The sequence below is a fragment of the Balaenoptera ricei genome, chromosome 2 (assembly GCF_028023285.1).
Source record: "Balaenoptera ricei isolate mBalRic1 chromosome 2, mBalRic1.hap2, whole genome shotgun sequence".
In the NCBI taxonomy this organism is placed as follows: domain Eukaryota; kingdom Metazoa; phylum Chordata; class Mammalia; order Artiodactyla; family Balaenopteridae; genus Balaenoptera; species Balaenoptera ricei.
Window position 1 is genome coordinate 44,567,081 of NC_082640.1, and position 23,680 is coordinate 44,590,760.

The window sequence follows — 23,680 nt, forward strand, 5'->3', positions numbered from 1 at the left end:
CCACCCTCCCCAGGACCCCCAACTCTGCTTTATATTGAGGTCTCTCTTAAAATTTTGTTTGGAAAACTGTTTTCTGCTGCCAAGAAGTTTGAACATCTCCAGACTAGATGACCTTTCAGTTCTAAAAAGTCACATAAGTTTGTGAACAAAAGCCAGGGGGAGGAGGAACAGTCTAGAACATGGGGTTGAATGGATTAGAAGGGGAATCCAGAATGGACATTTTAGACCTCATTTTAATCTGAGGGCTGACCCTTTGGGTTGTGGCAGTAGCTCCCAAATTTCATCTCAGAATCAGTGTACTGCCTGAGTCAACTCAGAGTGACCTCCAAGGAAAATTCTGGCTGCCTTCCCATCAGATTCTTATATTAAATTTGCAGGGGAAGTCCCTCCCTTCCCAGGACCCGGAAGCCCAGAGAAATCAAGGTTCCTCTGCTAATACTTTGGTTGTGTCTTGCTTTTTGAAAGTGTTTCAACAATGGGGTATGTTTGACCTTCTTTCAGCCTTCTTTCAAGCTGGGAATTTAAGGTGTTCTCTGAATGCAGAGCAAACAAAGCTTTGGCTAACTTGCTGCTTTGATCTCTGAGAATTCATAGGAGCAAGAAGGGAGGAGATGGGCCAGGGGCCCTGGAGGAATTAACTGTGAAAACCTGGCCAGTCTTTGTTGGATGGGGAAGCTGGGGTGGGGTGTCGGGTGTCTGGGGAACAGATGTGAGCCTGACTTGATCTTCTGCAGCTGCAGACAGAGTTTTGCCAGAGGTGAATGTGAGTTCCCACAGAGGCCATAAGTGCTCTCAGTGTAGCCCACCAGCGAGTGGTCTCTTTTTCCCCCCAGAGCTGGAGTTAGTGCAGGGCTTTTGCAATTTGATTCCAGGGACTATGTAACGGGTTGGATGGAGAAAAGACTTATTTTGAGAAACCAGGGATTTGATGGGTTTTATCTCTGTGTTATTATATTCATTTCTAAACATTCCAGAGAGGTGATGGAGGGACAAAACCAGCCTTCCTCAGTAACCTTTTACTGTTTTGTGATCTCAGCTGAAATGATGGGCAGGGCAAGGTGGGGCTGAGTCAGAAAATGAGCGACTTCATCCAGAACAGCATGCCTCTGAGTTTGTTCCGTGGAATACTAGTCCCAAGAGATACTCCAAAAGGTTAATGATCAAATAGGTTTGGGAAATTCTGCCTGTCGTGTTTTCTTCTGGAGATTCACAACACACATTTGAATACTTGAGGCTCTGAAATATCCTATAGTCAAGAGTAAGTTGTCTTTGACTTTGTTGAACTGAAAACTTCTCCAACTTAATTGAACCAGGGAACCATCATCTTTTTTGGTGGGGCAGAGGCACCAATTAATATCAAGTGAATTGCACTTCAGGAAAGCCTGGTCTACAGGCTGGGGAAATAGAGGGTTTTGCTTAGAGTCCACAGAGAGGGGGTTCCTGAAGCTTCTCCTTTTGTCCTTGGTGGCTTCAACCACCTGGGAGTTCTTCCTAGGGAACCCACTCCTCTGCATTATTCCAGTTAGAGTAGCTCTGCTTTTTATCTCATTAGAAGAAAAAAAATCTATAAGCTGAAACATGGTTGAATCAAATTCCCATATAGAGGAAAAAAACTCAGAACTTAGAATGAGTCTGTTTCTAATCCCCAGCTCCATATTTTCTTCCTACAGAAAGAGCCAGAGGTGGTGACAAAGTGGCATCCTCTTGGCTATAGTAAATGATTCAGGAATGGGTAGTTAACCCATTAACCAATCAAGTCCCAATAAAGCTTATCTTGGGACTTTAGGTTGAGCAACTTACAGGCAAGTATTGTCTTTTCCACTGCACTTGTGAGGATGTGAGCCTGTTGACATCCATCTTGTCATGAGGGAGAACCTGATAAAGGAATCACCCAAGAGATAGGGAGAGATTGGATCCCCATGAGTCATTTGTGTGCCTGGATCCAACCAAGCCTGAAGTCTGTGCTATTTGTTTATGCCAATGTTAGTGGTGTTTTCTGTTATTTGAAACTTGAGTTGCCTTTATTGATACAGTCCTCATCAGAGATCTCTTGGAACTAAACATCTCAGATGACAAGAATTCATTTCTCTCTCTTCTTTTTAAATTGAAATATAATTGATTTATAATGTTTCAGGTGTATAGCAAAGTGATTCAGTTACATATACATGTTATATATATTATATATCATATATACATACAATATATATACATATAAATTCTTTTTTGTATTCTTTTCCTTTATAGGTTATTATAAGATATTGAATATAGTTCCCTATGCTATACAGTAGGTCTTGTTGTTTATCTATTTTATATATAGTAGTGTGTATCTGTTAGAATCAAATTCCTAATTTATCCCTCTCCTTTCCCTTTTCCCTTTGGTAACCATAAGTTTATTTTCTGTCTGTCAGTCTATTTCTGTTTTGTAAATAAGTTTATTTGTATCATTTTTTTAGATTCCACATATAAGTGATATCACATGATATTTGTCTTTCTCTGTCTGACTTACTTCACTTAGTATGCTAATCTCCAGGTCCATCCAGGTTGTTGCAAATGCTTTATTCTTTTTAATGGCTGAGTAATATCCCATTGTATATATATACCACATCTTCTTTATCCATTCCTCTGTTAATGGACATTTAGGTTGCTTCCATGTCTTGCCACAATGAACACTGGGGTGCATGTATCTTTTCAAATTAGAGTTTTCTCTGGATATATGCCCAGGAGTGGGATTGCAGGATCACTCTATTTTTAGTTTTTTAAGGAACCTCCATACTGTTCTCCATAGTGGCTGCACCAATTTACATTCCTACCAACAGCGTAGGAGGGTTCCAACAAGAATTCATTTCACCACATCTCCCTAGCTTACTCCGCCCTTAAAACCAGAGCAAGCAATATTAAAGAAAGGAAGTTATAATAATCATCATTAATTAATAATAATTAACTTTTTTTTCCTAGAAGATACATGAAAGTTTATCTAGTCCAAAGCCCCATCTGATTCTTCAGATTTGAATTCTGCCTGCCTGTCATTTTACTTTCTGGTCCTGGACTGACTGCAGACCAAATCTAATCCCTCCTCCATAGAAGAGTTTCCAAATTTTTGAAAATAGCTAAGACGTCTCTCTTACATACCAAAACGCATCCCCCGCCTTTCCTAGTAGAGCCAGTTTGGGTTTTCCTCACTGTTGCACTATGAAGATACCCTAGATGGCTCATGAATTTCTTTCGTCTCGGGTTGCTTTCATGTATGAAGCCTAAGGCAATGTATGTCCATTGTAGAATATTTAGAAAAGCAAGAAGAAGAAAATGAAAACTCACCAGCGATCCAGCTGCCAAGAGATGGCCGTTGTTGACATTTTGGGTGACCATTCCTTCATTTTTCTTTTCAAGTATGTAGATGAGCACACGCATGGCTGTGCTGGACCTTTGCCTCCTTTCCCTTCTCTTCTCGTTGCCTGGGAGGCTGGCCTTCAGTGGACCACACCTGCAGCAGATCTTCTGTGCCCGCCAACTCCAGGTGGGTTTGGACAATGGGGTGCTCTGGTCGTAGATCTTGCAGAGGAGAGAGGTCAAGGTGCTTATGTCTCTGTTTCCTCCCAGGAAGTTGTCTGGGGCTTGTGTGTCCTTCAGCAGTTCACTGCCCCTTCCAGGGCAGCTTACAGAATTGCTTCTGCCCTTGACTTTCTGCTACTAGCTCTGGCTATCCTCATGGTTCCATTCTCCCACCCCTTCATCCATAAATTCTCCTGTAAGTGTCCTATTTGAATGTGCCGTCTGTTTCCAGTAGGGATTTTGACTGATAACAATTGTTATTTTACAAATATGAAACATACTGTACAGAGTGATTTATAATCTGCTGTGTCATTTCTTGAAAACCTCTCTTTATAGTGTTTAACATTCCTCTACAACGTTATTATAAATGGCTGAGTAGGTTTTATTTTTTTTAACAAATGTATCATAGTTTATTTAAATCTTGAGAATTAGAGAATTAATTTTTTTCTCCAATTAATTTTTTTCCTATTACTTTGGAAGTACTTTGATGAATATCCTTGTAGGTAAATCTTTACTTGTATTCATCATTACTTCCTTAGGATACATTTGTAGAAATAAAATTTCTGGATCAATAGACATGAACATTTGGAAAATGTTCTCTGTAAGTTGCCAGATTGCCCTCCAAAAAGTTTTATAGCAATTTATACTGTTTCCAATTGTGCATAGGAAGACTGTTTCTCATACTCTTTCCACTGTTTAATATTACAGTGAAATAACACTGTTTCCAGTATAATAGGTGGTCTCTGTCCCTTTTAATATGTAGTGCTTAGGAGTGAGCACAGACTCTAGGATGGAGAGGAGTGGATTTATCACCTTCTTCCTCCTGAGCATAATACCTTTATTGATGTATCCTAAGATGATAGTCACTGTGGTGGGCAGAATAACGGCCCTCTAAAGATGTCTATGTCCTAATACGTGGAACCTGTGAACATATTACCTCACATGGTAAAAGGGACTTCGCGGATGTGATTAAATTAAGAATCTTGAAATGGGGAGATTATCCCGGATTATCCAAGTGGGCCCAATGTCATCATAAGAGTCCCTATCACAAAGAAAAAGGTAATGTGACAATGGAAGCAGAAGGAGGCTGGAAGACGTTATGCTACTGGCTTTGAAAAGCTGGAGGAAGGGGTCACAGGCCAAGGAATGCACTTGGCCTCTAGATGCTGGAAAATGCAAGAGAGTGGACTCAGCCCTGAAGCCTCTGAAGGGTATGCAGCCCTTCTACCACCTTGATTTTAGACTTCTGACTTCTGCATTTGTATTGTTTTAATTCACTGAATTTGTGGTAATTTGTTGAAGCAGCAGTAGGAAACTAGTATGGTCACTTTCTTGTTTGCTCTTGGTTCACGTTGAGAAGAACATCTGCTAAATCCCATGACCAAATGTGTATATATATATATATTTTTTTTTTTTTGATATTTTCTACTGTGAAGCCATATCAGTCCTCTCTTCCATCATGCCCTTGGTTCCAGGACCTCGGTGTGGAACTCCCTTGGTCTCTGTGTTTGAAGTAGGGGTATGAGAGCAATCACATAGACATGATGTTGGAACCCAGCCACAGGGAGCCGGGTGGAGAGTGTTTAGGGAAATGGCGCCCCACTCTCTCCATGGCAGAAAGAAGCCCTTTGTAGATCCTCTCAATTTTATGTCTAAAGCATTCTTTTCAAATCCTATAATCTGAATTCCTTTCCCACACTTTCATTTTTCTTTTCCATACTTTACCACTTTTTCAAATTGATCATCAGAATATAGTAAAATAATACAGCTCCTCATACTTGTGGAAGGATTTTCCCTTACCAAGTGCTTTCACGTAAATGATCTCACTGAATATTCCCAGCACTGTGCTTGGCAAGTAGTAGGTGTTCAGTTAACGGCAATGCCCACCCTGCACTTCCCCACAAAGAAATGTATTTTTACCCTCAGGGTTTCCATCAATATGAGCACCCACATGCACAGTCACACCCACAGATATGGGTGTACACCCACGGGTCTTCTCACTTATACTTGCACATTGTTGTGTTACTCCTGTGGACTCAGTTAGTACAGTATTTTATTTTATTTTATTTATTTTAAAAAAATGTATGTATTTATTTATTTATTTTTGGCTGTGTTGGGTCTTCGTTGCTGGGCGTGGGATTTCTCTAGTTGTGGCGAGCAGGGGCTACTCTTTGTTGTGGTGCGCAGGCTTCTCATTGCGGTGGCCTCTCTTGTTGTGGAGCACGGGCTCTAGGCGCACGGGCTTCAGTAGTTGTGGCACGCGGGCTCAGTAGTTGTGGCTCGCGGGCTCTAGAGCGCAGGCTCAGTAGTTGTGGTGCACGGGCTTAGTTACTCCGCGGCATGTGGGATCTTCCCAGACCAGGGCTCGAACCCGTGTCCCTTGCATTGGCAGGTGGATTCTTAACCACTGTGCCACCAGGGAAATCCTGTCAGTTAGTACAGTATTTTAGAAGTGACGTCTTTATTCATGCTACCAAGAAAGCCATCACCCTTTTGTAAACCCCTGGACAGAAAGAGATCCAGGAAGTCCCAAGTCCATTGGTGTTCTGAAAAAGGAAATCACAAACTTTGTCACCAGGACATGTGCAGCTGGTGCATCCCCTGCCAGGGCTCAGGTTTAGTTTGAGTTCACCTTGAGGATGGAGGAAGCAGGAGAGGGTCTAGTGAAACAGTCCAGAACCTGCTCCCTCTGCCGGCTGCCCCGCAGCTGATGCTGAACATTCTCCAAGGCTCCTTCTTCCTCCTATGGCTTCTGACTTGAACTTAGAGGTGACACCCATAGCACCTGAGTTCCCACGGTCTGTACCAAAAGGAATGACTGCAAACTGCATTTTACCATCTCAGCTTGCCTGGGAAGTCTCCTAGAAAACTGAATGTTTTGAGTTTGGAACATTGGACCTTTCATTACTGCTGGCTCCAGAGGGCTTAATCCAGACCTGGCTTCCCCAAGGACTCTCAGAAAGGACCTACTGATGGATGGGTTACAACACCCCATCACGTTCAATGTTCTGTTTTGAAACAGCTTTGTTAGCGATGTCCAGAACGCTGTTCTCTGGTTTTATTTTTATTGGAGTTTAGGAATCAGACGATGACGCTCTCTGGTCCCCAGGGGCCTAGAAAGGCAACTCCTTAAGCATTTCTCACAGGCTCTGCTCCATGTGAGACCCAGACAAACACACAGTGTGGAGACCCACCCCCACGTGATACAGGTTTCCCTGGGGCCCAGTCACCCCACAGGCTCTCGGCCATGGTGTGAGCTTTCAGAGGTGTAGAGGGAAGCTGACTGCAGAGTTTTCTGAGGCTCTTAAGTGCTGAACTGGGCTGAGTTGTTTAGGGAAGAGGCTTGTAGTTAAGTAAGAGCCACGTACAATGTATTCCTAACTCATACGATTTATGCTGGAGAAGCCGTGTGGTGAAGTGGGAAGAGTTCTGATTTTGGGTTTGGAAGACCTGGGTCTAAGTGCTGTTGCCTCTCCGTACTAGCTGTGTGATCCTGAGCAGGATACTTTGTGTTTCAGTGTCCTCACCAGTAATTATAAAATCTCACAGGGTTTTTGGGAGCCTGGAATGAAATATGCATCTGAAACCATGTTGTTTCTGAGTTTTGGTTCCTACTAAGTTTTGATTTTTGCTGGTGGGCATATCCTGCTTTACGTAGTTCCATTGTGGAGCACCTAGTTGAGTGCTAGCATGCGATGACACAGTAAGCACTTACTGACTCAAGAAAATTCCAGATTAGTGAAAAACTGAAATTAGGATGGGTTGTTTGCTTTTAAAGTAATTTACTTCTGTGTTCTTTTTGATACCCGAATCTTTTAGAGAACAGTGACTGACCAATAGAAATATATGTAATTTTTTAAGGTAAGAAATTCATTGTTTTTTGGAAATCACAACATAATACAAACTTTAAAAAACTGAAAAATACCATGTATATTATGATAACTTAATATTGGTATTAGTCAGCTATCTGATAAGTCTCTACAATAATTTCTCCTACATTTTTGGCAGCCAGGTCTTTGATCACCTGTTCCTGTGACAATGATTTTGCAGTATTAGTTTTTATAGAGGGAATGGCAAATATAATTCAGTTATTCTTCTAGCATCATTGCATCATTGATAGTTTAGAAAAATTTCTTTTACTTTGCTGTTAATTACTGGAAATGTCTTCTTATATATGTGTTAAATGCTATAAATTTCCCTGTAAACACTACTTTTGCTGTATCCCACAAATTTCGATAAGTTGTATTTTCATTTTATGGCTGCTTTTAGTAGGTCTTCTTTTTCTTTTGTTTTTCGGCCATCCCTTTATGTTTTGTAAAGGTTATCCTGCTTGAGACTTGTTGCAATTCCTGTGTCTGAAGTTTAACGTCTTTAAACAAGTGTGGAAAATTCCGACCCATTATTTTCTTGTGAAATATTGCTTTTACCCCATTTTCTCTGATGTAAATATTTGTTAAACTTCTTGCTCTATCTGCCATGTCACTTAATGTTAGGTTCACAATTTCCAAACATGTCTCTCAGTGTTGCATTTTAGATAGTTTATTTGTATCTGTCTTTCCATTCTCTAATTTTCCATTTGGCTGTGTCTCCTTTTCTGTTGAGGTTTTAATTTCAATTGCCATGGTTTTCATTTCTAAAAGTTCTTTTTTTCAATTTTGCTTGGTCTTTTAAAAAGTCTTTTACTTCTTGTTTGTGTTTCAAATTTCTCTTTTATTCCTTTAAATATAAAATTTATACTCTGTCTGAAATTCTAATGTCTGAAATATTTGTGAGTCTGATTCAGCTATTATTGTGTCTGCTGATATTCACATAATGCTTTGTTTCTACGTGTCTTTTGTTATGTTTGGCTGTGAGTTGTTAATTTTCCCTGGAACACAGATAGGTAATCTAAAATTTTCTAGTAGCTATGTTAAAAAAGTAAAAAGAAACAAGTGAAATTAATTTTGCTAATATATTTTATTTAACCCAATATGTCAAAAATATTATCACTTTAAACATGTAGTCAATATAAAAATTATTGAGATATTTATATTCTTTTTTTTGTATGCAGTCTGAAAAATCCAGTATGTATTTTATACGTCCAGCACATCTCAATTCAGACATTAACTTTACCAGAAACACTTGATCTATATTTAGAGTTCACAAAATTTACAGTTGAAAAAGTAGATTCACACACCCAAGATGTTTCAAAAGGCTTTTCTGATAATTAAATTGAGTATCAGTCTTTAAATTTAGATTTAGTAAAATAGAGTAAAAAAATTTAACTCCTCAATAGCATTGGCCATATTTCAAGGGCTTAACTGCTACATATGGCTAGTGGCTATTGTATGGGACCGTGTAGTCTTAGAACAATTAAATTTTGCTCTTGACGTTCCAGTTCAGACATGCTTTCTAGGGTCCAGTCTTTGGCAAATACTGAGGAATAGTTGTACAGGTTAGACTTGTGGTTCTCAGGTCTGGGGATCTATTAAAAATATCATGTATGGGTCCTCTTGGACTAAAGGAAATGAATTTCTGCAGGTGGGATCTGGGCATGAGTATTTTTTTTTAAAACCTTCCACATGATTCTAATGTACAGCCCCAGCTGGATGCTCTGGAAGATGAATTTGGGGCTAATATTGCAATATGATGCTTCTTATTGTCTGAGCAACCTATGGAAACATGGAAAGGAATAAATTGGCATAGAAGGCTCTGGTACTTTTTTTTTTTTAATGCCTCTGTCAGAACTAAAATCTTTTTAAATTTAGATTTTGTTAGTATTCTTACCAAGTGGGAGAGCTCTATCAATAAGTTTTCAGTCACTTTATTACTTCAGAAATAAAAAATATGTAGCCTGTTAGTCAACATTAAGTTGATGTGTTCTTGTGGCTTTTCCCAAGAATGTGCTGTTGCTATTTTATTTAAGAGTGTTTAGAGAAGCTTTCCATTCTGTGTAAATGCATCTACCTATACTCATTTGTGAACTGTAAGATCCTAGTGAGATCTTACATGCCAAAATTATAGCACAGCTGCTTCTTGCCAACCTATATTGACATAATAGCTATCACTCCATAATGACTCACCACTGTTGATGAGCCAAATTGGTTTTAGCAACATGTCTGACCTAACTTCAGTGACATCATTGTGGCTGAGCCAGTTTGGGTGAATTTCATGAAGATCTTCCTGTTCCATGTCTGAATTTGCCAATTGGTTGTTTAGATAACTGTCCTAGTTTTCATAGTTGGGCATTTGTATTACTTAATTAATTTACTATTCTTATTTCCAGAAACCTAATGATATGTTTTCATTTCACTAATGAAATTTTTTCATTTCACTTATTCAATCAACAAAATTTTATGGTGCAGCTACCCGGCTCCAGCCAGTATGTTAAGTCTGATTGGCAATTAGGCTTCATCTCCTGTGCCAACCCTAATCATTGATTGCATGGTGTTGAAAAGCATTCTGAATTTCCACCTAGGCTTAGTGGGAAAGAAAGCCATGGATAATTAGTCATGTCTGCCATAGACATAGGAGGAGAGAGTGGGATCCCATATGTAAGATTTTTAGCAACCTGTGCTAGAAACTGGGGATATAAAATAATTAGCATTTGTTCCAGCAGGGAAGACAGACAAAAAAAATAAGAAAATCATGTGGTAAGTTGTATGATATTGGTTTCTAGAAAGTTCTATCGAAACATAGAGGAGGTAGCAATTAATATAGCCTGGGAGGGTGCAGTGATGGTGGTGGGGAAATCAGGAGAATGTGAAGAAATTGTCACAAAGATAATATTTCAAGGGAATCAGGAAGGATTTGTGGGAATTCAGCAGAAAATAAGGAAGAGCATTCTTTCTGTGTGTGCATTTTCATCCTTTGATAGGTTACTATCAAAGTAAATGGGATTGACTAATGTTATCAGTGAAGTTTGGATACATTAAAAAGTATCGTACCTAATATAAACAATGAAATCTGATAAACTGAGAACACTGAGCAGTTGGGAACAGTTAGGCACATAGTTGGTGATAAATATTTGCTGAATTAATGAATGAACATATTTCATAGTCATATTCATATATTTAGCATAAGTAACTGAGATCCTACCTTATGCACACTTTTACATGCAACTTGTAAACATATCATATGTATTTTCTACATCATAAGTATTCTTTAACGTAGTTTTTAAATACTTACCATATCACTGTAGCTAGTGCATATGCAAAAATTTGCTACACGACTCCCCTGTTCCTAGGTGGTTTCAATCCTTTGCTGTTTGGAAGACAGTCTTGAATCTTTTCTTCATGTTCTCTTTTCCTGTGTTCCCAGAAGCAGTCTTGTTGGATTAAAAGGCGTGAATAGTTGAGTTCTTGATCCACGTGTCAAACTGTGGAGCTTCATTTTGAGGTGGGATTGCTTCTTCTTGTCACCTGGTCTGGTAACGGGCATGCTCTTAGTTTTTGGGAGGCACCGACCACACGGGAATAGCTAAAGGGTCTATGGTGAGCCCCTAGGTGTACTAGGGCTAGTGACTGGGGTCTGGCCTTGGGTCCATGAGATGAATGACAGGAAAGTAGGGGGCAAGGTAGAAAGTGGCATTGGGTGGGAATGACTTAGTGGTGAGCTGCTGTGCTCATCCAGAAGTGGCTTTGTGATTGCAATAGATCCCAGACATCTTAGAGTATTGAAAAGAGCATGGACGTGGATCAGAACACCTTGGTTCAATCCTGCCCTTTGACTGACCAGCTCTGTGACTCTGAGCAGGTGACAATCTCTGTGAACCCCAGTGCCTTCCCTGTAAAATGGAGGTAATAACATCTGTGTGAGTGAGGATTACTTCATAACAATTGACCTTGGCTATCTGAATAAAATCCCCAGTCACCCTCCTGTTTTGGTCCATTCCAGCTGCTATAAAAAATATCATAGACCAGGTAGCTTATAAATAATAGAAAGTTATTTCTCAGAGTTCTGCAGGCTGGAAGTTCAAGGTCAGGGTGCCAGCATGGTAGCGTTCTGGTGAAGGACTTGCTCTGGTGAAGGACATTTTCTGGGTTGCAGACTGCCAACTTCATGCTATATCCTCAAGTGGTGGAAGGGAGCTAGGGAGTTCTGTTGGGTCTCTTTTATAAGGGCACCAATCCTATTTGTGAGGGCTCCACCCTCATGATCTAATCGCCACCTAAATGTCCCACCACCTAATACCATCATATTGGGCTTCAGACTTTCAACATGTAAATTTGGGAGGACACAAACATTCAGACCATAGCCCTTCTTAAGGAAGACCTACCTCCAATTCCTGAGTTTGAAGATGAGTTTTGAGCCTGAATTTTCTATGTACTACAATCCCTTTAGTTGCAGATTCAAGCATCTCAGAAGAGATGCCAAAGATTCTGGGTCCAGACTTCTCCCTCTTTCTCTGTCTCAAGGGAGAAGAGATGTTTCTACACCTCGTTTGCATGTCCTGACAGGCCCTTGGGGAGCAGGGTGTAGGGAGGGCAGCAGGTCTGGCCAGTGTTTGCATGGGCAGCTCAGGATCTACAAGTGAACGTGGCCAGTTGATCTCCCATGAGTGCCAGCACAGTTATGAAGCCAGGAGACTTGTTGATTAAACTGGAGAACTGCTATTCTTAGTGGCAAGCTGTCATCCAGCCCTTTTGAAAAAGGAGAGAAGCCACTCAGCCAGGATCTAAAAATACTTAGGGACTGACAACCAGCTCTGGCCAGAACTTGGGTCTGGAACCTGGTTGGGATATACTGAGTAGGCGAAGGCATAGTACATCAGCAGGACCTTGCAAGATCACAGAGCCCAAGGCTCAAACAAACAAACAAACACTTATTTTTTTGTATCTATGGCACTTTAATTGTTATTTATTATAATTAAAATAAAATTTGTAAATATTTTATATTAAGAATAATAATGATAAAGCTGCTTATAGAATATTTCCAACATGGTGTATGCTGTTCTAAGCCATTGTGCACATTATTTGATTGAGCCCCGCAATATCCCTGTGGAGTGGGTAATGTTATCATTGCCATTTACAGATGAGAAAACTGGACCTTAGACGTGAGGAATCTGGGTCAGTCTAGTTAGCCTGAAGATAGTCTAGTATGTGGAATGGCCTGGCTTGGCCTTTGATTTCCATCCCTCCTCTTTGACTGCTGTGGGTTGCTTGATATTGTTTTTCTGGTTGTTCACAAGCTGCTCTCTTTCAACATCTCCAGGGAAAATCTTGGTCGTTGGACCTCTTAGGAAAAATTCTCAGTGGTGACTTGACTTTGGGTCTCCTTGTGGAATTTATGCGTCATGTTCGGTTGAGCACAGTGGTCTGGTTTAATGATGCCTGTTTCAATTTGCATAGAGACGACACTCCCCTTCCACTGACATAAATGTTAGCTGAGTTACTTGCAGTGTTGCTCGTGGATTGACTCAGTGCCAACAGGCACCATTCCCTGTGGATATGTTTATAGGCTTTATCTTTTTTGAGCCAATTAATTTTCTCCTCCTGTACATTGGGCCCTAGGCATGGTGGAAGCCTCAAAGGCTTTAGGGCAATACCAACATGGGTTCAAGTCTAACTCATTACAGTCCCCATGTGACATAGCTACTATGTAGGCATGTTCATTTCTGTCCTTCTACATTTGTATTTCAGAGATTCTTGGGAGGGACAGAAGATGTTGGGTGGATGAATTTCAGGCTGCCATCTTGAACCGGAAGCTGGTGCCTCCTAATCCAATTTATATTTCTGTGGTTCTGATACACTTCACTTAACAGTTTCTGTTTTATGGTTTTCTTGTAGCCACCTCAAATTCTATGTGGCAGGGGCTTGGGCACAAGTTAATAAATAAATACCACAAACAAGCAAACATAAAAATGGTGACAATGCTTCCTTAGTCTGAAAAGACTGCCTGCCGCATCCGTGCTACTTTTCTAGCAGGGGAAGAGAGGGAGGAGGGAAGAAAGGGAGAAATACTTCACTAATGCTTTTGACAGCAGTAAGTCAAAGCCCCCTTCTCAGTGTCTCCGTGTGAGTAAGAGCTGAGGAGGTGAGACATAAAACAAGATGGAGCAATTGAGGTGGCAGATGGCATGACAAATGGACTGCCTCTTGCCCTGTTGTTTTTTGCCTTTTTCTAGTGTATGGCTAGAGCCCTTGTTGACAGGGGCTTCAGCTGGTTCATCTTGTAATATTTTGGATTACATTTTGTCTAGGGGATACTGACTTAACAAGCCCAGAGGAATCAATGGTCATTCTCTGCAAATCAGCCCAGATGAATTCCTCATTAGCTGCTTCCCTCATTGTGGACCCATTGGCAGATCCTGAACAATGGGGGCCCAGTTAGAGACAGCCCCCATCAGGGAGGGGCTGGAGCTGAGAGGAGCAGGCATATTTTCCTTGGGTCCAGCTGCAAAACACACCACAGGGCTGCCCTCTTTGGAATGTACATTGCTGTCTGAATTTTGCCATCTATAAATGCCTCCTTGGACCAGCCCTCGCCCACTCTGAATCCTTGCTTCTCAGAACTGTTTATAAACTAAGTGCCTCAGAGGTGGGTCCTGGGTGATAGCTCAGCAGAACAGGACAGAAGCTAGACTGGCCTGTTCTTCTAGAAAGAAGAGATGGGCACAGCACAGAAGTCCAAAACCAAGCTCTGTGAAGTGTTGGCCAAGAAAAGGGAAAGAATGCAGACATCTTTCATAACCCCCAGATGTGTCAGCAGTCATAAAAATGACTGTTTCTGGGTGACTTTTAGGGTTTTTTTCCCCACGAAGGAGGAGAAATCTCCAAAAAACAAATTTAATCTTAAATAGGTGATGTATCAACTGACCTCTTTCTTATAGCAACCTGTAGGGCCAAAACCTAAAAAACACTGATTAATTCAGGACATTTAGGCAGCTTATGAATATTAGAGTAGTTGGAAATATCCACAAAGCAATAGTCTAGCACTTGGAATATCTGTTCTCTGAGCACCTTCAAGGGCGTTCTGTAAGATAAGGCCAATGGGTAGCAACGTGGCAAGTCAGTGATGACTCTGGTACTGCTAATCACATCGCTGGCTCCTGTACCTTTTTAAAAAAGTCCTTTTGTTTCATTCAAATGCTCAAACTGTGTTTAGGAGTGACAGTGTGCCAAGGTGAGGGAGCCTGCATTCCTAGCTCTAAGGCAGATGTAGCTTCCAAGTGCCCAGCCTGCTGCCATCAACGAGTTGAGGGATACAGCCAGTCACCATCGCTGTTACTCTAGGATCTCAGAGAATTCCTCTGGTGGCCACACCATCTGTGCAGAGCCCAAGCCAGTGGCCTGGCAGTTGGCCTCCGTGCCTCCCTTTCCCCATCCTCTCCCATCCCAGCAACTGTGTCCAGTCGATGCTACTTATCCAAGGTCCCAGGATTCATCCTGGTCCCTGTCTTCCTCATGGCAGCTCCTTGAGCTCAGGCTCCCATCATATCTCACCAGATGGTGGGTCTCCCACCACCAAGCTCGCTTGCCTCCCATACATTTTGCACAAGGCACGTGGTGTGGATTTTCTGGGGTTCACGGCAGCTCCTAGCATCACCGACTCGAACCCCTTCAGGGGTTGCTTAGATGCTTGCAAATTCCGACCCTGATGTATGTGGACCTTCATGATCTGGACTCTTTTGGCTTTTTTATCTCTGGACAGCCCAGGCCTCCAATCACCTCTCCCTCTCCCACCCCTCTAGTCGTTTTGAACTACTTTCAGCCACTCACTAGCTGGGGGATCTTGGGGAAGTCAGTTAACATTTCCATCCCTCAGCTTCCTCATTTGTAAGCTGGGGATAATAGGGGTTGCCAGGGGTTGTTGAGGATAAAATAAATTAATACAGGCACCGTGCTATGATCAGAGCCAGGCGCTGGCTGTGCCACCTTCTCTTGCTTCTTTGTTGCAGAAACATCGTTGGATGGACATAGAGATTATCACCCTAAGTGAAATAAGTCAGACAGAGAAAGACAAATTTCATACGTTATCACTTATGTGTGCAACTAAAAACATGATACAAGTGAACTTATTTACAAAACAGAAACAGACTCGTAGACATAGAAAACAAAATTATGGTTACCAAAGGGGAAAGGGAGGGGAGGGGAGGGATAAATTGGGAGTATGGGATTAACAGATACACACTATTATATATAAAATAGATGAACAACAAGGGCTTACTGTATAGCACAGGGAACTATATTCAATATCTTGTACCTATAATAGAAAAGAATTTGAGAAAGAATATATATGTATATACATATATACATATATATGTGTAACTGAGTCATTTTTTTGTACACCAGAAACACTGAAAATCAACTATACTTCAAAAAAAAAATAAAACTGTTTAAAAAAAGTGTAAAATCTAGGCACATTAGAATGCAAGCATATTGGTTTTCTGTAACCTGAGTAGTAAGAATAAATATCTCAATTAAAAAAAAAAAAGTTCTACCTTAAACTACTTCTCACTTTCTTTAGCTCCCTCCCACTCACCCTGGAGGTCTCAGCTAAATAGTCAATGCCATGATAGCTAATTATCACCCAGAAACCCCCATCCCCAACTGGGCAGGGTCCCCTGCAAGGTGCTTTTGTAGTGTAGTGATCAGCACTTCTGGAGAATGGGCCCCATATACATTGTGTCATAATCATCTGCATCCCAGTCTGTCCCTACAGCAGACTGAAAGCTTTTTGAGGTCAGGGACTTTCTCAGGTACCTGTGGCCTCTTGGTAAATAAATATTTGCTAATATATATATAAAAAAAGAGCAAAATTGGCTCGGTAGGAGAGACCAGGCCAGCCTCCAGCTGGGTGCTTGTAGACCCTGGGAGAGTCGTATTTCTTTTCATTAATAGATAAATGGTTAATTCTCTTTTAATGAGCCAAAGGAAAAACAAATTTACCAAGTTGACATTTAGCAAAAGCCATTTCAACATCTAGAGATGTTCCTGGTTCTGGAACTCAGAATGACTTTACACTTTAAAATGTCAGTGCAAGTTTGCTGGGCTGATTAGGTTTGCCTTTTAGCTCTTGCCTCTAACCCCCTTCCCTGCCCATTTCTTGCCTCAGCTGGGCTTTCCTCCAACACAGCCCAACTTTGGCTAGAATGCCATGCTCCCTGCTCTCCCCTCAGCCCGAGTTTCTCCTGGGCGCTGAGAACAGCTGGGGAAATAGACTCTGTATTTAGGTCTCATGTGGTTGTGACTGGATACAGGGTGGTGTCCTGGGGAGGAGGCATCTTTTGCCTCCCTGGACCAGCTGTGGCAGCATTGACATGGCTGAAGGATTCCGTCATTCCAGTTAGCCATGGCTCATTAAAAGGCGTGGGCTTGCTGGGGGCTAATATTTCCAAATCTGTGCAGCTCACAGGGCCATGGAAACAGATTATGATGGGTCTTTTCCAATGTGTCTGATTTGTCCATTGTCACATGCACTGGAGAGGGGAGGAAGGTGTATGATGCACAGAGCTGTTTCCCAAAAGCTTGCACCGGGAACCTCCTTCTGGGAATATGTAATCTCTTACCTCTTCTCATCCTATAGGAATTAAAAGAAAAAACCCAGTCTGTCACTTTTGCGTGTTATAAAAATTGAATTTAAGAATTTTTAGACATGTTTTTCCCATCTAATAAGCGATGCATGCTGTTCAATTTACTTTAAATTAATTATGTAAGAAAAGCATGATTTGTCAACGAAGACATTCATGAATTACATAGTTTATCATACTTGGTCAAGAAACACAATTTTAAAATGCAAATGGAAATTTAATTATGTACTGGCATTGAAAATAGGCAAGACCTGCTTTTGCAACCTCATGTTTGGAATTTCTGCATTTCAACTTAAAAAAATTCAACTGCGTAATTTTGAGTTTTATTTTTAAATGTTGACATAAAAGAGGAGAATAGGCCACTTGCCATTATTTCTTTAAAGTATCCCATTGGTGCAGTGGATAGCTTCATTCCCTGTAAAGGAAGAAGCATGGATTTAATTCTCATTATAGTTTTCTCACTTTAACATTGGCTTCTGGAATGTTGAAGATAGCCTGAAGGACTACTAAGGCTTTTGACTAGATAAATGAAATTTAGAGATTAGGCTCAGAAAATGTAAGAGTGATTTGGCAGAATTATCATTTTTAAGCTTCTTGTGTAGGAGGCAGCTTCTGAGATGGTTCCTTCTTCTTGAGTGTGGGCTGAATCTAGTGACTTGCTTCTAATGAAGAAAGTGATGGGATATTTCTTCCAAGATTAAGTTGTAAAGGACTATGACTTCTCTTTTGCTCTCCCTCTCTCTCTCTCTTCTCACTTGCTCACTCTGATGAAGCTGGCTGCCATGTTGTAAGGAAGCCTCCACACATACCCTCCAGGGCAACTTCCAGCCAACAGCTAGTAACTATCTGAAGCTCTCAGTCCAATGTCCCGTGAGGAGCGGAATCCGGCTGCAACCACGGAGTGAGCTTGGAAATGGATTTCTTCCCAGTCGAGCCTTCAGATGACTGCAGCCCCCTCAGCACCTTGATTGCACCTGTGAGACATCTTGAGCCAGAGGACTCAGGTAAGCTGTGTCCAGAGTCATAGACATAATGTGAGATAATATGTGTTTTTATTTTAATCCACTAAGGTTTAGAATAATTTGTTATGCTGCAATAGATAATTAATATACTTTGTTATTTTCTTGTTGATTTCAACATCACTGTTCCTTATGCTTCTGGTCCTTAACCAGTGGCTACACATTAAGGGGAATCTGATATACATGGCGTAGTATCAGAAATACAAGGTCATTCAGAATCAGCCTGGGCAGCTGAGCCCCAAACCACCCAAAGGTCTGAATCATGAATGTGCCCATCTGCCCTCTCAAACAGTCTCACTAAAAATACACAAAGAGGCTCTCACATAGCTTTGTTTGTTTTAAAGAGAAAACATATTTATTTCCTTGGTTGATTTAAAAAAGATGCCATTGCCACCTTTTGTGATATGAAGCCAGGTGATGGCTAAGGAGAAAAAAGAACATCCATCTGGCAGCCAGGAAAAGAGAGCGTGTGGGGGACCCTATGGGAGGTTTTGATAGGTCAGGACTGGAGGTGGAAAATAGCCCCTCTGCTCACATTTGATTGGCTAAAATTAAGTCACACGACCATGTCACACTGCAAAGGAAGCTGGGAAATATAATCTACAACTGTGCCCAGAAGGTGGAGGAGACAGATTTTGGCAACACATAGCAGTGTCTGCCAAAATGATGAACTCTTATGAAGTTGAATTGAGCCTCTAGGACAGCAGCCCCCAACCTTTTTGGCACTAGGGACTGGTTTCGTGGAAGACAATTTTTCTATGGCCCAGTGACGGAGGCAGGGGGGGAAAAGGTTCAGGTGGTAACGTGAGCGATGCGGAGCAGCAGATGAAGCTTTGCTTGTTCGCTGCTCACCTCCTGCTGTGCGGCCTGGTACCTAATAGGCTGCAGACCAGTACTGGTCTGCGGCCCGGGGTTTGGGGACCACTGCTCTAGGATGTACAGACACCATACTAAGCATTACAGACACAAACAAGGTAGAAAAGTGTGGTCCTTGTTCTCAAAGACATCACAGTCTAGCTGGAGGAGTCTGTTGATGAAAAGTGGTTTGGAAATCAAGTCTTATGCCAGCTTTCACCATCCCCATGTGAAAAACAGTAGCAGCTACAGAGTGTTCCGTTCATGGGCTGAACAGTACATGTTCATCCTGCGAAGGTTTTATCCCCAACGCCAGGGGGCCACAAAACCACTCACCTTGAGACTCTCTTTGTTAGAAACTACGTACATGACAGAATCTCTCCCTCCCCTGGTAGAATGTTTGTGACTGTGAACTTGCAAGTGGCATGTGTGGGAACCAATTCGGCCAATGGTCTGAAACTCCAACAACACCTACTTTCAGGAATGACATTTTCCAGGGTAGTTTTCAATGTTTTTGCCAAGAATTGGGGAATCAGGTGTAAACTGGAGCAAGCTCTTTGGAAACATAATTTTGGACTATAGACTGAAGTTGAAAATATGCATAACCTGTGACCCAGCAGTGTTCTCCCACCTTGGGGAATATTTTGATCATGTACACCAGCATAAGAACGTTCATCACAGTGATGTCTGTAATAGTAAAAAAATAGCAACTGTACAAATGTTCATAAACAATAGAATAACTTATGGTATAGCCACATAATGGAATATTATACAGCAGTGAACATGAATAATTTATATCTTCATGCATCAACATGAATGAATCTCAAAAACATAATCTTGAGTGCAAAACACAAGTCATATAGGAATAGATAAAGATGATTTCATTTATAAAAAGTTCAGAAACATTCCAAACTAAACAATATGTTGCTTAGGGATATGTATATAGTACTGGTGATTCATGCTAGCACTTTGTTATGCTCTGGGGGGCAAGGGAGAGATCAAGCATGGAGGGACCTAGCTTCCATTATTCAGTCTCTCTGCTTGTTTCTGCTCTTTTACCATCAGAAAAATTAATGACCTTGCCCCTACTTGCCCAGCTTCTCATGCCAACCCCAGCATTATAGTGAAGTCCCACCCAGCCAAAGCTGAGAGGGAGGATGGAGGAAGGGACAGAGAAAGAGAGAGAAGAAGAAGAAAAAGAAGAAGAAGAAGAGGAGAAGGAGAAGGAGAAGGAGAAGGAGGGGGAAGGGGAGGGGGGAGAGAGAATGAATATGTGTGTGTGGAGGGTAATATGGTTTGAGAATGGAAGAGAGATCCAGGTTTTCTGACCCCACTTACATGTTCAAAAAATGCATATGTGGACTGGACATCTATTGAACAATTTTATATCCCTTTCACTGTGCAAAGCAATTCCATATATTTCATGTCATTTCATCCTCACAGCAGCCCTGCAAGGGCATGTAGTTGTTCCCATTTTCCCTATTAGGGGTGTAAAACTCAAGGAGGTTAAGGGATTTACCCAAGGTCATCATGGTGGGGATGGGAACTTTGGTGTTCAGTCTCAAAATGTATAGATGCAGAAGTTCAGGGAATATGCTTGTAAAAATCTAGTGGGAAATAACTTCATCTAAACCACTGCGCCTTTGAATACTGCCATCTCAACCTGGCACTTCCCCATTTTAATTTATTATTTTTGCTCCAGGGTACATCATTTGGAGGTCAAATAAAGTGCTAGCAGCGTTCTCCCTGCATTGGCTCTGGAGACCCACTCCTTTGAGCAGGTGGCTTGGTCCTTGCAGATGTGGTTGAGCTTACACATCTGGCAAGCATTAATTAGTGGGCAACACATGGTATTTCACAGCCCTAATGAAATTTGGGTCTGCTGCATTTTAATAAACCATCCAAGGAAGCAAGATCCCTGGCATTTTCTTGGCAGTAAGGTTCTGGAAGAAACAGAAAAATTTCTATCATCATGATGGATTTGGTTATTTTCATCTTGTACAAAGTTACTCACAGTTGAAAGGTTGGACAAGATAGCTCTTGATTAAATGAAAACTGTGTCTGACTAGTACATAAATTATGTAGTGGAGGAGCAGAAAAATCAGAGTGTGCTTTTATTAGCTCAGTCCCTATAATGGTTTAACTCAGACTGGAGAAGCTCTTCTACCTTGCAAGTATGTCAGTAGGTACACGGTTGAAACATGTCCTTGAAGAAATGAAAACTCTGGCTGGAGACTGAGTTTTGGTAATGGGCACTAGCTGTTCTGGATATTGTCATTTTCATCTTTGCAAGTGTACTGCTTTGTTTTATGCCTATTAATCCATTAGTCCTGCCCCTACCACATCCACACCCAAGGGTCCTATTTCTATATCTTATGGTTTATTTGCTTGGCCTGTGAGCCCTTGAATTACCTTCCTCATCCTCACCCATCCATCCCATGTTCCTAGACATATCTTAAATGTACAGTTTTGTCTTTCCCCAGGAGTCACTAAGCTAGCTAATTGAAATGGGGAGGACAATGCAGTCAGATGGAGTCAACTGCATTTTTTTTTTTTTTCTCCTGGGAACTTGAATTTAGAAGGGAATGGTTAAAAAAAAAAAAAAAAAAAAAGAAGAAGAGAATGGTAGTAAATAATGCTGTTCAATAAATATTCCTGATTCTCCTTCTGAGCACATGGTAGGACTGCATTTCTTGGCTCCACTGTGGTTGGACAGAGCCTTTGAATAGTTCTGACCAGAGTTGTGAGCAGAACTGACATGGGTTATTTCAAGGATACACAAGACCCCTAGAATTCATTTCCCATTTGTCATGGCAACCCGCTGGAACTCCATAGCAGCTCTGATGAGCAGAGCCCCTACCAATACACCATGGACTATAAAATAAGTGAGAAATAAAACTTTGTTTCTTAGAGAACAAACTTATGGTTACCAAAGGGGAAAGGGGTGGGGGAGGATAAATTAGTAGTTTGGGATTAACATATACACACTACTATATACAAAATAGATAACTAACAAGGACCTACTGTATACTACAGGGAACTCTGCTCAATATGTTGTAATAACCTAAATGAAAAAAGAATAGATACATGCATATGTATAACTGAATCACTTTTCTGTACACCTGAAACTAACACAACATTGTTAATCAACTATACTCCAGTATAAAATAAAAATTTAAAAAAACTCTAAAAAAAAGAAAAAATAAATAAAATAAAAGCCACTGAGATGGAATTGTTTATTACTGCAACATAATCTAGTTCTAGTTTATACTGACATACAGCGGGAGAGAAAGAAAAATACGGGTAAGCAAGAAAAGGAAGAGTGATCAAAGAGAGAGTTTTTATGTCTGTATGCTGGGATTGTAATATATGATCTTGGGAGTGGTGGTTGTCCAGTGGTTGTCCATTCATACAGTATGTAACCTTTTGATTCTGGCTTCTTTCATTGAGCATAATGCATCTGAAATTAATATATGCTGTTGCATGTATCATTAGTTTGTTTCATTTTATTGCTAATTCAGAATAAGTAGCTGAGAAAGCTACCCCACAGGAAGCTCACCATCATTGCATTGTCAAATTTTCTACCCTAACCACTTGCAACCCAAATATAACATGAACACCTTATTTTGCTATTGGCAGAAAAGAGATGTAAAATTTTTAATTTGTTTTTTTTTTTAAAAACTAGGAATCCAGAGGTTTCGGGGTAATCCATGAAGCACTGGAAAGAACCTGTCATTTCCCAGAAGATCATGAAGATTAGTTAACATTACTACCGTATGTCTCAAACTGCAACACACGTGCTCATGTGTGTCAGAGGTTATTTGAAGCTCCCAGGGTATTTTTCTGGAGCACTTGACTCAACTCTTTGGAATAAATGCTTAATAACGTTTTTACTTAAAAAATCAACTGAAAAGTACTTATAGAAAAGTACACAGATCACAAATGTACACATCACTGAGTTTTCAAAAACTGAACACACCCTTGTAACAGAGAACTCAGATCGAGAAATAGTACCTACTCCCTCTAAGGTCACCATTACCCTGCCTCCTAACACTGGAGGTTAGTCTAGTCTTGCCTGTGTTTGTTCTTTAAATGAAAGAAAGCATATGCGATGTACTCTTTTGTGTCTAGGTCTTTCACTCGACATTGATTGTGGGATTCATCCATGTTTTGGATGTAGTTGTAGTTTGCTCATCCTTAATGTACAGTATTCCATTGTGTGACTGTCACACACTTCATTTATCTGCTCTGGAGTGGATGTACATATGGGTATTCTCTAGGTTTTGGCTCTGATATAGTGCTGCTAAGAACATTACAAACCATATTCTTTGGTGAATATATGTATGCATTTCTACTGGGTATCTATATCTAGGAGTGAAAATGCTGAGTGATAGGGTACACATATGTCTGCCTTTAGTAACTATGACCAAATAGTTTTTCAAAGTTACTTAATTTATTATTAAAAAATTTACATAGAGTACATTTGTATGGATGTACCACAGTTTGTTTATCCATTTACATGATGAAGGACATTTGGGTTGCTAACTTTTGGTGATTATGAATAATGCTGTTGTATATTAATTAAATTAAAATTGTTGCTGGTGTTCAGGTCTTCTATATTTTTCTGATTTTACGCTTCTTGTTTTTTTTCATTTTTTTCATTTTGTTTTTTATTTTTATTAAGTATAGTTGATTTATAATGTTACAGGTGTACAGAAAAGTGATTAATTTATATATGTATACATAC

At 40.6% G+C, this 23,680-nt stretch overlaps 1 long non-coding RNA gene across 1 annotated transcript; it reads left to right on the forward strand.

The window, feature by feature from the left end:
- Positions 1-402: 402 nt before the first annotated feature.
- Positions 403-23,340, forward strand: LOC132359156 (uncharacterized). The gene is made up of 4 exons (XR_009500739.1): positions 403-480; positions 3,388-3,514; positions 17,833-18,063; positions 22,619-23,340. It is a non-coding gene; the product is annotated as an uncharacterized LOC132359156 (long non-coding RNA).
- Positions 23,341-23,680: the final 340 nt, after the last annotated feature.